This window comes from Aphis gossypii, chromosome 2 (genome assembly GCF_020184175.1).
Source record: "Aphis gossypii isolate Hap1 chromosome 2, ASM2018417v2, whole genome shotgun sequence".
Taxonomy (NCBI): Eukaryota; Metazoa; Arthropoda; class Insecta; order Hemiptera; family Aphididae; genus Aphis; species Aphis gossypii.
Window position 1 is genome coordinate 60,069,213 of NC_065531.1, and position 16,520 is coordinate 60,085,732.

The following is a 16,520-nucleotide window of genomic DNA, read 5'->3' on the forward strand; positions in this document are numbered from 1 at the left end:
TTTAATACGTACCTACGCCCAATGGCCGTACTCGTATTTCCGATTTCTATTCGTATCAATAATAATTGTACTATTTATAAAGCCGTTATTATAAGATTAACGTCGTATTATTATTATTACATATTGGTATATATAGTATAATAACAATATTATATTATCATTAAAATAATGCATTTCATAATATCGTAATTTCGGACTCGTGTAGTCGCGTTCGGTTTTCGTTCCCTGACGGGTGGACATTGATTTTGTCACGTTCGCGCGACAGAAATACAGAAACGAATGATGCACATAGCGTGTGTGTGCGTGCGTATGAATTTATTGACTTACGCGACTAGAACATTTTGTATGTGGTGGATGGAAATTAACGATTCACCGCGGGGTTGTCACACTAAAATTTTATTGATGCGGACACGTTTACTCCCTCTCACCACTGCCACTCGCACCCGAAACCAGAGCGTTATGTGTAGGACTTGACAGTTTTATTCCGAAAACGGATTAATATACAACGCACACGATGTGTGCCCACACACACACACATGTACACACACAAGCACGCTGGTATTTTCTAGCTACACGCGCCAGCCGGGCGGTCGGCCGTCATTTCCCGAAATGCAGATGGTAATTTTTTTTTTGTTTTTTTTTGGACCGATGAAAAAAGACCTTCTATGGTCTTTGTTTTTGAATTAAATCTCGTCCCACACGCCTCGACCACAATATATTATGTGCCACTGAATTTCGCGCACGCCATTTTTCACACCCGGGAAAAGCGTGTCTTGTGAAATTATATCAGTCACCGCGTTCAAAAATACACCGAATAAACGATTCACACGTCGCGTATGATATTATAATATACGTAAGCACGTGTCGAAAAAATTAAGACATCAATATTTTCATACCATCTACTGATGAAATGTAAACAAAAATACAAACTATGGAGTTTTATTGTGTTCTTACAATATTTGGTATTTACAAACTTACGTTAACGGTACGTTGCTATAATCGAATATCCCCGACGTTATTTTTATTTCGAAACTTTCGAGTGCAGCGAATACTATTGTGTACATACATGGATATGTTATGTAAACTTGTGAGTCTGTAATTATTAGTTTACCGTAGTTCATCAAACATCGTACGTGAAACAAAAATCATACGTGCAAATGTATATTTTGGACGATCCCACCAACAGCCGTTGTTCTTATGCACGGGGTTGATAACCTACTGCATCGCAAAGACCATAGACATGGTAATCAGAAGGTACACGGCAGACACGACAGTTTTAATATAATATTAGTCAAATTTCGAAAATGTCATTTCTACAGTGAATTGATTTTATTGGTTATTTAACATGTGACACGCGTTTAAATCAGTTAATCACTAAACCCATACATAATTGGGTTTACACGTTAATCAAATTTAAATTGCATCAGTCGATATTGTATATTTTTATTTGCGTATTTGGATTGATTTTTCAAAAATAAAATTGAATATTAAAAAAAGTTACGTATACGAATAGTTTATTTTTATAGTGTGCTTTACACTATATTATAAATCAGATGAGATTACTCCATTTTTCGAAAGTAAATATTAGTATTTAGTCATTGGCCGTTTGAAATACATAATTGTTTTTTTTTTTTTTTTATCCAATGATAACTTTTTATAAAAATTATATATTATTCTGCTCAAATATTGATAGTATGATCTATATACAGCTAATGGTTATAATTGTTATACATAGTATTTCGTTGCGTCATTTTCAAATAAATATATGTGTGAGCAACCAAATGAGCATATTATCTTATACCAGGTTAGGTATTTCATGCGTCTTTACATTCAAAAATTATGTATATATTATCTGACAGGAATTCATAGGTTTACAGCTGTTGTATTTACGTACAACCTCCTGGTTATTTTATAAAAGTTATAACTGGTTATCTCGAATAAGCCGAGTATTACTGTAAGGCACAATGATACAATTGTTGAAGATTAAATATTTAAAATACTAATTATATATATTAAAAAAAGTATTATGTTTTTTTTTTAATCGAAAGATTTTTTAAAATAACACATATAAGTCACATAAATGATATTTACTAATAACCAACTAAAGTGATAAGCAGAGAAAATATTTAGACAATTAAAAAAAAAAACATTAAAGATGAGATTTCTTAAGAAGATGGCCAAAGAATCCAAACATAATATGTTCGATTCTATTATTTAAACATTTCATTCATTTGGATTTACTGTGAAAATCTTTTTTAAGAAGAAAAAAAAAAAGATTATAATTATGCGAGAATACTTGATGATTGTTATAATTATTATACTTACATGTAGATGGGCACTCGCTTATCGAAATGAGATATTTTCGCGATTTCGATAACAAAAACTGAGAAGCCATATTAATATAATGTTTAAATATTGTCTAAATAGAGAAAATTTAATCATTTTTATATATTTTTTTTAAACTTCAAAAGTATAATATTCTAATACTATTATTTCGTCTCTACCGAACGGAACTTATATGTTCAGTGATTTGATCTAACGTGGAACTATACATTAAAATAAACCAAAAGGAATAATAATAATGCCATAACACATTGCATTAAGATTTATAGCTATTATGGTATATATTCAAACACAGTGAATTGAGTTCTGCCATTTATATAAACTGTCTCCACGACGAAAACGTATTCAGTCAAAAGTGGCATCTTACTGAATTCATCATAGCTAAACGATTTCAATATTATGCGGTTCTACTCAATGTAACATTTTTTTCCCCCGACCATTCTAGTTAAAATCCTATAATCATAATAATAGTAACTTAGTATTTTATATCTAACCTATTTAAGTTTTTTAAAAAAAAACTGTTAAATAGTATTTTAAAGCAGACTGTATGAATAACAATTCCGTGCATCTAAGCACACAATTATAACATATTATTTATAATATAACTGTATTTATTTTTTGTAGGTTTTTAAGTAAAATTAGTATAGTTTTATGTATATTTTAGAGCCTAAAGTTTGTATAACGTTTTAAAATATCTACGAAATACGATTTTTACGCAAACACATTCACTGAATATACTTCCATAAAAAACTAACGTGTAGACTGTAGAGTGTTATACGTATGTCGATTTGAAATCGTAACAATAACGGATTTAATATAGATTTTCACGGTAATTGCATTTTTTTTATTCGGAAAAGTTGAAAATACCTTTTTCCGGGTAATCATAGGACGAAAGTACATTTGTAATACTCTCGGGAAAATATTAGAATATTCGAGTTTGGAGTGGAAGAAACGACCTAAAAGATGATTCGTTATCCAGTTCATAAAATAAAATAATGATACAAAACTTTTGACACTTCATGGGTATAACCACTTTTTTATTTTTGTAATTTTATATTCTTAAAAGAATGTTGTAACTTGCAGTATAAATAAGTTTTACAATATGTATACAAGAAGTTTTTCAAAGATGGAACTTACATTTTTTTCTTCACAAAAACTTACAATTGTTTGTGTGATGAATATGCATACTGCAACTAAAATATTAATTTAGAGATTATCATTACATGGAAAATAAAAATGCAACAGATGAAACAAACATTTTTATCATACAATGTTAGTCTATTTAGCATATATTTTGTCATTAATAGTGAACATATGTCCAAAGAATATTTCAGTATGATAATTTAATATTTATACATATTATTATAAAGTCAATTATTTTAGAAAAATATTAACGAGTAAAATACTTAAAATTGTTTTTTTTCCATAAAGAAGATTTTAACAGTTAAATAAATATAAATTTAAGAATAAAAATCACTGAATAATATTTATATCAGTAGTTTTTTTTACTACATTTTATATAAAACTAATAATTGTAAGAATTATTAAGTAAAACTTATTTCTTTGTTTAAATTGTTTATAGCAGTATTGAATGTCTTAAAACAACTCAATTAACATTTTTTTTGATAACAAATCAATATAAAAGTATATTTCAATAGAACTATTGTAGGTATTTACTTGATTTTTTTATTTGCTACAATTTCCAAAAAGTCACCCATTCAGGAACTAAAAACTAACACTAATACTAGTTTCGGAATCTGGTGCGTCTACTGCGCCATGTTATGTCTTTATTAATTAATATACGAGTATTACAATTTTTTTATTTAATTATAATTATTTTTTAATATTTAATCTGTTAATAATAAAAAAAATATATATATACATCTTGATCTTATTTCTAGTGATTTATTTTTGTTGGATTCAACTGTAAAGTGTAACAGGATATTTTAATATTTATGACAATGAAACATTTCCTGGATCTTGCTTAGAGTGCACGATACACCGAGTCCCACTGGCGATTTGATGTTATCCTACTTTAGTTTTTTCTTCCATCACAACGGTCGACAGCTTTTTATCGGCTATCTTTTATAATTTTTTTTTTTTTTTTGTTTATTTAAATTCTCAACACCAGTAATTTCCCTTGAGGTAAAACGCTGCAGGGGTTGTAATATATACCCATTGCTGTGGTGGTGGATGCGGTTCGGTTGATTTATAACATTTTACTTCTATCGTTTATGGTTTGAAATATGAAGTGATAAATTAAAATAAAAAAGTGAAATTTGATATCGTTCCGAAAATTAAATAAATATTATATATGCATATTTAATATATATATATATATTGTATCATTTGCTTCCAACGGTGTCAAACAGTTATTCCATTCCATTTCAGCATTACAATTTCACACATTTTCATTGCTATTGATTTATTAGACATATTTTTTTATTCACTTACTTCGAATTAAAATTTGATTGTCAAATGAAATATTAAAAGTATTTTTTTATACATTTAAATATTAAATCATTCAGCTGTAAATAGTCAAAGAAAATAATTGTATTAAACAACCATAAAGAATTCAAAATAAATAAATTTATAATATATACGAGTATACGAGTACACCGATGCATAAATCAAAACAATTTTAATAATAAATTCATTAAGTTATTTTTTTGGAATTTGTATTACTTCATACCCATATTTTTTTGAGAAAAAAATACGAAATTTAGAGTGAAAAAATTTTCAAAAACTTCAAATTTGTATTTGAAGGTATACTAATATAATATTTATTAACGATTTATTTTATCAGAAATAAATTTTAATATATAATTTAATTTTTAATTTTTAAAGCATAATAATAATAATATATTCTGCTAAGATTTAAATATGAATGATTCGATATTAGTTAAAGTGATTTCATAACTATGAAAAATATATTATAACAACAAAATATGCGCAATTTAATTTTATAGAAATAACATTATTGAATAAAATATAAAAAGTAGTTAATTTGAAAGTATTTAGCTAAACATAGTTAATACAAAAACTTAAGTACCTAATGCAATTTTATGAAATTTGAATTAAGTATAAACCATGTTAAAAAATTTTCACTTTATAAGCACTTAAAATCCCAATATAAGTATTAATGTTTTAATTTTATATATTTTAATATGTTCACAAATAATATTTTTTTCTATTTTTGCAGTTGTAATTTTTATTGATTTTTTATTTTACTCATTTGAATGCTATAAAATATTTTGTTTTGAGAAAATTAAACGAGCATTATTTAATTTAGTATTATTTAGTTTATAAGGTATAAGTATATATTTGAAGTCTTAATGAACAGTGTATAGGTATTACTTTTGATAGTTTCTGTATACGCATAGTAATATAAAATATAAAATTTTCAACAGTTCTACAATTCATAAAACTAACAATTAATTAATTATACATAAATATTTAGTTGTAAATTATAAAACTATTGGTAATTTTAAAGATACACTCAGCCATGATTTTCAAAATATTATTGTATTTTTATGTTCCGAAGAACTATAAAACTTTTCGTTTATAGATACAATTAGAAAAAACTCCAATACTATAAACGTATTTTTCATACATTTGAACACAAAATATAATATATAATATTTAAAAAAACATGATAGAAGTAATTGCTTATTATAATTCTTTTTTTCGAATTACTCGAAAGATAAAAAATATGTGTATAGTGTACATTTTTGTCATAACAATGTAAAAAATATAATCGAAATACAAAGGGTTTTCAATAAAAATATTTTTTACAATAATTAGTAATTACTTACATACATTTTCTGTTTTTATTTTTTTTCCAAATAACTGTCATGGCTATTAAGTTCAAATAAGAAAAACCATCTCACTATATTATCAAATTACCAAGTGATATAACAGTGGTTTGTGAGAAATACATGTTTTTGGGCCAATAATAATTTTATAGTTATCATCTAGGTTCAGTGATAAATGTACCTATATACTGCTCGATACATCTATTAAATATTACCTTAAAAATGGATAAAAGATTATTTGGAATTGAAAATTGATCGAAGGACAAAAAATAAAAACATCACAAAAGGTGAGACAAAATTCCGAACTGATGGGACGGCTGCAATGGCGTATATTTTGTTTCCGGTAATAGCGGCGGATACGTATGAGGACTGCAGTTGGCGACGGGTTGTCGTGATTCTGGACCCATTGTTGTGCCGTCGTCGTCGGTGTGGGACTCGTCTGGAAGTTTCCAATAATAACCGTCACTGGTGTAGAAAGCAAAAAATCTACTGATAACTCACTTGCACAGACTCACAACCAATTTTATACGACGACGTCGACTGTTGCAATATATAGTTAAAGAAACTTGGATACATCCCATGATTTTTCCACCATCATTTACAGTAAAAAATAAATATATAAGGCTAAATATCGAAAACGCGTGAGTTGAATACAAGTACGGATACGAATTATATAGATTTGTATTTTTAAGAGATTTTATTTTTCAATTTTAAGACTCTGTCTAGCTAATATTTTTGTCTAAATAATATCATAAAACAAATTATCTGTACAATATTTAATTACTCTAGAGTTATGATATATTATGACGTTTAGAAAATTTCTGTATTAAATAAATAATGACTAACATTAAAAAACGTATTGTATATTATTTATAATTATTTATTTAGTTTCAAAATTATTTCTAAAGAAAATTATCTCAAATAAAATTGACAGCATTTATAAAAAAACCGATGTCATATGGTTCAGTAATAATAATGATAAACATTTTTTGGTTTTGGAAAAAAAGAATGTTGTACAAAAATATCTTATACGTTTTCTGTTGATTAATATTTTCGATAATATGAAAACCGAACAATTGGGTGTTTCTATTCTATGACAGAGGTCGAGTAGGTAAAAATTGTAATATATATTGTGTTCACTTTTAACTCAATAATATAATGATTTGTATTGTTTATCATTAAGTATTAGTACCAGCTTAAAAAATGTTGTAACTACAAAAAATGGATGTAAATGATAGTCAAGATGGTCCATTTTGCTTTTTGGACCTCAAGGGGCATAATTAAATTGTCGGTTAAACAGCTAATAAAAATTAATATGTCAGCAAATAGAAAAAAAAATATTGGATGTTAGGAATAACATATTATATTATAATTTCCATCATATTATTTATTCCTCAAATATTTGAAAATACTTATGTTGTATTTTATAATTGTTGAGGAAAAAAATATTCAAAATTAGCCAGTGAAATGCCCTAAAAAGGATAAAAACGAATTTGATACATATTAAAATGACAATTCGTAGACTCAAAATTGATTATTATATTTAGAAAACTGTAGAGGCCAACTAGGTTATTTTAGGTTAGTCTACTAATTATTTCTCAGAAAATATAGCTGCAATCACGAAGATCGTTGTTTTTTGCACGGTTAAAATTGTCCATAAAAACCTTTTTTATAGTATACGATTTATGAATCAGTGATTTAAACAGCTTCATAATAAATTAAGTTAAAAATAAATTTATTCATCAAGTGGAATTCATGACAAACACTAATTTAATTTCTCATAGATAGTTTTTTACAAATTTAAAAGGCATTTCAGGTACGAGAAAAAAAACAGAAAAATAAACTCAGAACTTATATAATCTTTGAAAATGTGATGATGATAACTTAATAAGCATAATGGTTATTTCCATTTTCATCTTTTTATTAAACCGTATAAGACTAATAGTTTAATAAGCTTTTGCGGATTAACTATCATTAAAATTCTTAAATATATATATATATATTTTCTCTTATTTATGTATATAATATGGATAGTAATGATTGATGACATTAATCAAAATAACGTTAAAAAAACGATTTAAAAAGATAGATCCACTTCGTAAATTTAGTATCATACTAATTTTAAAAAGTTAATTTGAAAGTAGCTTTATAATAGTTAATTTCTATTTAATAAATTAAAATATATTACTACGGTTCGTATAATTAATGTCTTCCACACGCTAAAAACTGTATATTCTATCCACTAACGTTTAGTTATTGAACTGTGAATTAATAACATATTTGAATCTTATTTAATTAAATGGAAATAAAAAATATGTTTGTATGAATGCGATGTTTCGTGATAAATAACAAATAATATTATCTGTAAAAAAAACAATAGTAAAATAAATATGTTGTTTAATATTCACTAAATTTTTTTGGTATTTTACAATTTTTATTTTTATTTTTGGATCCTTTAAGTTCTAAGTAATTGTGATTTTTTGGTAAATTCGACGTAATTTAACATAGAATATAAAGTAAAACGGCAAAATACTATATGTTTGTAAAACTTTTTGTGCCATATGTGTTATCACGTGCTTATAATATTATATAGTGGCTAAGATAATTACAATAATAATTAATTAATAATATAAAATCTAATAAGATCTACTTTTTATCATTTATTTATGTTTTTTTTTTTTTTTTGCTTAGCCCGTTTGGTGTAGGTAACAGAAAGTAAATAGATAACCATTATAGATAAGATTTAATTTATTTCAATATTAATACATCTAATAATAAAGAACATGTAATATGTATACTGTTATATACATGTTACAAATTGTAATTAGTTTTAGATACTAATAACGGAAGCCTTTCCAAAATAATATAACGTTGTAACGATAAGTTTTCTCGGAAAAAAAAATAAAAACCAAATCCTCACTATAATACCTTTGTTCTACTTTTTGATAATGATCGGTTTACCAATAATCGACGTCGCATTGGTTTACTTTTGTGGATTGAACTCGTTGTTAATAAAAATCATAATTTTACTTAACCATTATTTTTCACGTAAATTTAATGACTAACAGAATGAGGTACTAGGGTGTTGTTATAGTGAGAAGGACGGTGATATCAACATTTTATTATTTATTTTTTATTATTATTACTACCTAATCTTAATACTGACTTATTATGTTTAATTACTTTTTGTTAGATTGCAGATCTGTTGAAAAATTTGGAATACTTAGGTAAACATTGTGGGTGAACTAGATGCCGAAGAATTAGGAGTCAGTGAATTGGGATGTCGACAATTTGGGTTTTGGTGATGTGAGAAGACAAAATTTATACATTAACATAATATCATCGATTTTAATGAGTTAAATTATTTATTGACAGCAATCTTATAATCTTATATCGGTTCCTAGTAGCTAATATTAAATATAGATGTATTTATATTTAATTATTTTTAATTTCTATGTACATTGCATAAGTATGTATTGTATGATTGATGTTATGTTCATTCATGTGAGATAATAAAAAACAAATTGTTTTTATTTTGTATTACCTATTTCAATAAAATTGGGTGTACAATATCTATGAGATATACTATCTAAGTGTTCATTGTTGCACAAAATAACATTTTTTAATAACGACGGGTACGACAAAAAAATATATATATTTGTATCGTACAACATAAATTCGAAATGTATTTCTAAGGTTGCCAGTGGTGAATTTGTTCATCGTCATAATTCTAAGAAGTGAATTCGCAATAATACTATTATATGATAATTCGGTCTATGTCATATACTTGGAGTTATACTCCGGTTGAACGCATTATGTTGTAGTAGAACCTATCGTATCATACGAGTTGTGTAGACGCGAATATATTATTATACACGCTGCATATGTACGTATAGTTCAATGCAAATAGAACGTAGTACAATAATATTATTACAATATATACACACCATACACATGGCATACCGCGTGTTTATAGTTACGGCGTGTTGACTTATACCCAGGTACAGAATTAAGCCGTTTTGCGAGTAATATAATGTTATACATCATCAATTTATCAACGATAGACGTCTACAACAATGCACTGTAACATTAAAAAATCATAGTCATGAGTCATGACGTCCAAGTATATTAGCATCTGACGGATACTCGGTGCCCATCTATGCTTTTTATTATAATTATTTATTTATTTATTTTGTGCAGAAAGTATTGTTATTCCGGTTGCGACACGGTCGTATAACGTTTAAATGTTTAACTTATATTTAAGTTATTATTATAATTATAGATAATTGTTCATTCTACTGTGATTTAGATACCTAGTAAAATATTTATAATAATACAATTTAACACAATAACCAATTCAACGACCAATTATGTTAACTTTTATTAGATTTTAATATATTTTATCAACATAAGTGTGGAAATGAAATGATTCATAATGTATTTTTTTTTTTTTTTATTATTTAGAAAAAACCAAAATCCTTTATAATAGAGTATAATAGAGTATTAAACAGGTATCAATATCGAAATATGTATCAGTCAGTAACTCGAATATATTTGAATCGTTCAAATATTTATGTATTTACGGAGAATTTTCCAATCCCATATGAAAGATATCTGGAGCTTTAACTTCCAAATACGATTTAAAAAATAAGCCTTCTCGGACACCTACGGTAAACCTATTAGATCAATTTAACGGTTTGAAGATATTTACGATTTTTACAAAAACTTTATCTATATAGTATACATGTGACTTGATATGTTTTAATCATTTTTTTTTTATTCCAAATATGTTAAAAAAAAAAAAAAACATTTTATTTTTTCAAACTTTTTTTAAGCTTGCAGTCTGCAGATCAATAAAATATTTAAATATTATTAAATTTACAGAATTATTTATAGGTAAATTATACACATATTATATAGTATGCCTATTCTAGTGACATTTTAATGAAGGTTTTTATAATTAAAAAAAATAATCGTTTTTCATTTATATTTATAGGTAAAAAATATGTTATACACGATTAGAAATAGCTCTATGTAAAACAATATAGTTTTTTTTTAAAATAACGGTATCTTAAAAGTTATCCAAAATGTAATGTTACTTAGATATATATTATGTATTTATATATACCTAACTACAGTTTGTATATTATGGTACACTTTAGAAAATGCATAATACAACTTTAAGCAATTCTGATGCCGAGAGCTAAATTGTTGTAAAATGAGTTACCACCGTTGTTGGCGTAAAAAATATATGGTTTACAAAATATGTTATATAAAGTTGTTTCGAAATGTTTAAAAAACTGAAAATATTTACTTAAAAATCAAAAAGTGAAATAAAAATAATCATTTAAACCTATGTCGTTATTTGTGGTCAAGTTAAATTATTTTTTTCATATAAACACAAAAAAGTTCAGAGCTACACATTGCACAGAAAAACTGTCAAATTGAACGGATATGCGTACGCTTAAGCAATAAATATAATCATAATAACATTATTTTATGTTTGATTTATTAAATTTTTATAAACAGACAAAGAACATTTTTTTTTTTTTAGAATGAATAGTGATTACCATAGTTACGACGAGCGTTTCGAAATGTGTATGAAATGTAATAACAATGAATGCAGAATTTGTTATCTTCGATATCAAAAGATAATTATTTCAAGTCTATGGTCAATATTTTAAATTGATATCATGTAAACAGCTTCTCTATACGTATAATATTAGTAGCGGTTATAGAATTATAAGTGTATCGTTTGTGAATATATATTAGTACTTACATGGAAATGTTTATAAATGCACAATGTATAAACTCTATTATTAGAAAGGGAGTTACCAGCTAAATCAAACTATTAGCTACAACAAACGTAAAGGCAATCGTGAAACATATTATAATACGTGGGCTGTGTGTATTTACGATGTTACATTATTTAATTAGATTACACATCAATAAAACATCATTTTTTGTAATTTTATTGAATTTTATTTTTTTAGGTATTAATAAATTAATTTATCATGTTTGTTAATTTTTATGAGTTTTTATCATTTGATTCAAATTTAAGACTTGAGTTTGGAGCATAATTGTTAATATGTAAAAAATTTGGCTATGGTAACCGTGGTCACAGCAAACTTTCGTAGTGTTTGACTGTTGTTACCAATGTTGGAATTCAATTTTGTACTGTCACACTGATTTTTACAACCACTACGTAAAACAAGAACTAGCATTGATCAATCGAAACTGAATGGAAATCACTATTGTTCTTGACGAATGAATCTAACTATATAAAGAATGTTCAGTTTTTCCTTCAGATACATTTTTATGACTTTAAATACTAATAAATATTGAACAAGTTAATTTCATGTTATAATTGAAAATTAATTTTAGAATTTAAAAGTCTACAGTTAAATCATATTTTTCCTCGAAAGATAATTTATTTACTGTGAAATTAATCCTATAAAGTTTTTCTAGTGACTCTAAAATATTCCTTGGTAATTTTAAATCAATTTTTAAATTTTCAAGTCACCTCTTGACCAAAATTGTTGTTTATGAATTTTACAACAATCTCTCTTGACGACTTGTACATTAAATTGTATAATATGATCAAGTTCATATGGTTACTAGTCAGACGTATAAAACAATTTTTTTCCTATGTCCTATACATAAAAATGTACAGATTTACACTTTTATATACTACTCGCGGTGATTGGGTTCATCTAACAAAAAATTGCCTGGGGCTATCAAGTATACTTTAAAGACAAGTTCTATTGAAATTTTGTCAACAATATAGTATTACATACTTATAAATACTACCAAAAATAAAATGTTAATCAGATTAATTTTTAAAAAATATAATTATATTTAAAACGTTTTTTATTCTCAAAAATTTAAATTTTTTAATGTATGGGTTGACAAAATAAATTAACATTCATGTATAAATTACAGATTTTACCGCCAGAATTTACTTTATGGGCTGTAAGAGTAATTTAATTGTGAAATTGCGTGTAGTACTGTCTTTCGAGAGGTTTTTCGCTTAATATAAAAATCTAAAATTATATTTAAAACTAATATCAATTAAAAGTTCAGTAATATGCATTGTATAAAACTCACATCTAATTTATTGTGTTTAGACGTTTCTAAAATTACTCGTTTGTGGAGATGTGATTTGTGTATTATTTAAAGATATCGATATCAACTAAATTTAAAATCATAGACAATTTTTCTAAGTATACTAAACTTTAATAGTTCACATACAATTGATTATCGTTTAAATAAGCGTATCGTTTTAATATTTTAATAATCGATATGGTAAAATTGGATTAAAAAAATAATAAAAATGTTATATAATGTTTAGTCGTAAAATATTTTATTAAGATATTTCAGATTCAAAATTTTACAGACCAATTAAATCTATTAAATTTCATTTTTTTTTTTTTTTTTTTTTTTTATTATATTATTAATCTTTATTATAACTTGTCAGCAAAGCACATTAGTTATATTGTCTTAATTACAAGTTACAATTGTTTTAAATTTGAATTTGTAATTTTTTGAAATCCTTATTACTAAAATGTAATTTAAAAATGTAATTAAGTTGTACAAATAAATTGATAACCTTATAAATAATAAAAAAATAGTTGACTTAAATTGGAAAGTCGCCACAAAAAAAATTGTTTGCCATAATAAATATAATAATATATTGCATGCAATTCAAGAATGTATATTATCAATAAAAAATACTAGCACAAACAATATCCATTAAATATTTTATTAGTTTTATCATATTAAGGGTAGAAAATAGACAGTCTTAATTGTTGTAAGTTATTTTTACAATTTAATTAATGTTTTGAATAGTACCTATAACTTTACATAGTAACTTTTTTGAGGTATCAGAGATAATATTATTAACTAAAAATAAATATTATGATATGTATTTAAAACTATGATTTAAAATTTAAAAATCTAAATTAGTTTTAAATAAAAACATTGTGCTATGCTGGTGCTTGTTTATGAATATCTATAAAATGCAGTAAGAGATTATATCTTAGAAATGATTAATACCTTAAAAATGTAAGTCTTTACCATGTTTAGTAGACTTAAAATTAACAAAGACTTTTTTTATTTTTAATCATTTTAATCATAACACATTTTAACAACCATAATCAGTCTTAATTGAAGCCCAAACTATATTTTTAAAACATTTTATAGTAGTCCAAAGTCAAATGTTGATTTACAAGTAATGGTTAGTGACAAGAACTATAATCATTTAAAGTTTTAAAGTTTTGATGGTACAATGAATATTATACACAAGGATAAAAATATAATTTATTCCTTTTGCCCATTATAAGTAAATTGCTCAATTTCTAACTTTTTGAAAAATGTTAAATTTCAAATCTTCTTTCAAAATAATGGTTCATAAAATAACGCTGTTCACTGGAATTAAAATGTTCATAATCTAAATTTTATTGTATGCTCAATTCAGAAAATTAAATATACCAAAATATATACTTAATCACCACTGACCAAACTCTGAATTTTAAATGAAGAAATACTTGATACTACAGCTGAAGAATAAATTAACAAATAAGGTAATTATTTTAATTTTGTCCATTGTAAAATATAGGTATGCAATGCCAGTGAATATAAGCACCGCAATTGTCACTTACGATTTAATTAGTAAATCATTATGAGTTTATTTTTAAATTATCGAATCACAATATTATTTAAGATATTCTAATCAAATTCATATGATGTAAAATTTAATTTTTGGTTTTGGGCGTTTGGGTCGTTGGAACATAATATCAAGCCAAAATACTCTGTAATACGTTAATCGAATCTACAATCACACAATCGTTCAAGTCGACAATGTGTTTTCCATATTTGTATGAGAAATATGATCAGTGTGTATAAACGATTTCAGTTTCTTTTCCTATTTTGTTTATGATACTATTACGTACAGTTTTTATTAGAAAAATAATTTTATTGTGACAAGTATAGTTTAAAAGATGGGGGTACTGATATGTAGGTACACAAACAATATTCAAATATGTTACACCTTATACGACTAAACATCGTCGATTTAATTGACATCATTATATTTACTTGATTGCGACTATGTAACCTTGGATTGTCATTTCCCACCAGCACTCGTTTACTTCCAAATTCAAGCTATTATTACTTTATAGTCGACATTCTTTATTTAGTAATTATAATAAGTTATTTAAATACATTCGTATAATATTTATATTTTTAGTTTTTTTTTTATGATGATTGATGATCATGATAAATATGTTAATTTTACCATTTGTGAGTGTAGTAAACCAGAATGAACAATACTATAATCACCTTATTTATGAGTTGTGATAAAGAGGTCGGCATAATTTTTAGCGATTACTTACGAAACTGACGAATCCATAACACGCCACTGTTCAATACATAGAGTTAAATGAACACAACATTTTTATTTTATTTTTCACGGATTTGTTTACCTAATTAAAGTATCCATCTATTAATGTAAACTATACCCTTATTTGTTGATTGTGTAGAATAACAGAATATTGATGTAAAACTCGTACTATTGAATACTAAAAATATAGTATTTCCGTATGAAAAGTATATAAACAACTATTTTGTGAAAATTCTAATCTTTAATATGATAAAATACTTTCTGCTTCTCATTCATTCAATATAGTTTATTATTTTATTTGCAATATTTGACATGAAGTACTTATGAATGTATTAAAGTTAAATTTTAACATTTTACATTTTATATTTTATAATTTTATTATAATCGTAAAATATAATATGATTAAATCATCAGTGGGTCGTTATGTGAACTCCATATTTTAATTTAAGCGTATTTAGAAAGAAATGTAAAATTTAATGTATATTAGGTCTTTAACTATAAATACATTTAATCGAATAAATTTACATAAAATATAAATAAAAACGAACGATGAAATTTCATAAATTTCTATCGAAGGTCAATGCCATTTAATCACAGGGAACACCAAAACTATAACTTTCATTTTTATTTTTGTTTTGTCGTAGTTTTTATTGTTATTGTTTCGTATATAAAAATGAATAAAAATATCCAAAATATTATTGCGTGGGTCGTGGAATCGGAAGTTAGATTCTCTTCGTGATACCGATAATTCGGATAACGATCTTGATTTTGTAAAACCCGTGTACAGAACATTGTCAGCATAATAAACGATAATGGAAATACTTTTATTGTACCTTTATGCTATAATAAAAGCCTTTATAGTTTTAAAATTGCGTTCTTAGAATTATTTTAAATAGAGCATTTGCAAAAACATTGATGTTCACAGGTGACTAATAACTAGTACTAAAGTGTCAACGGGAACG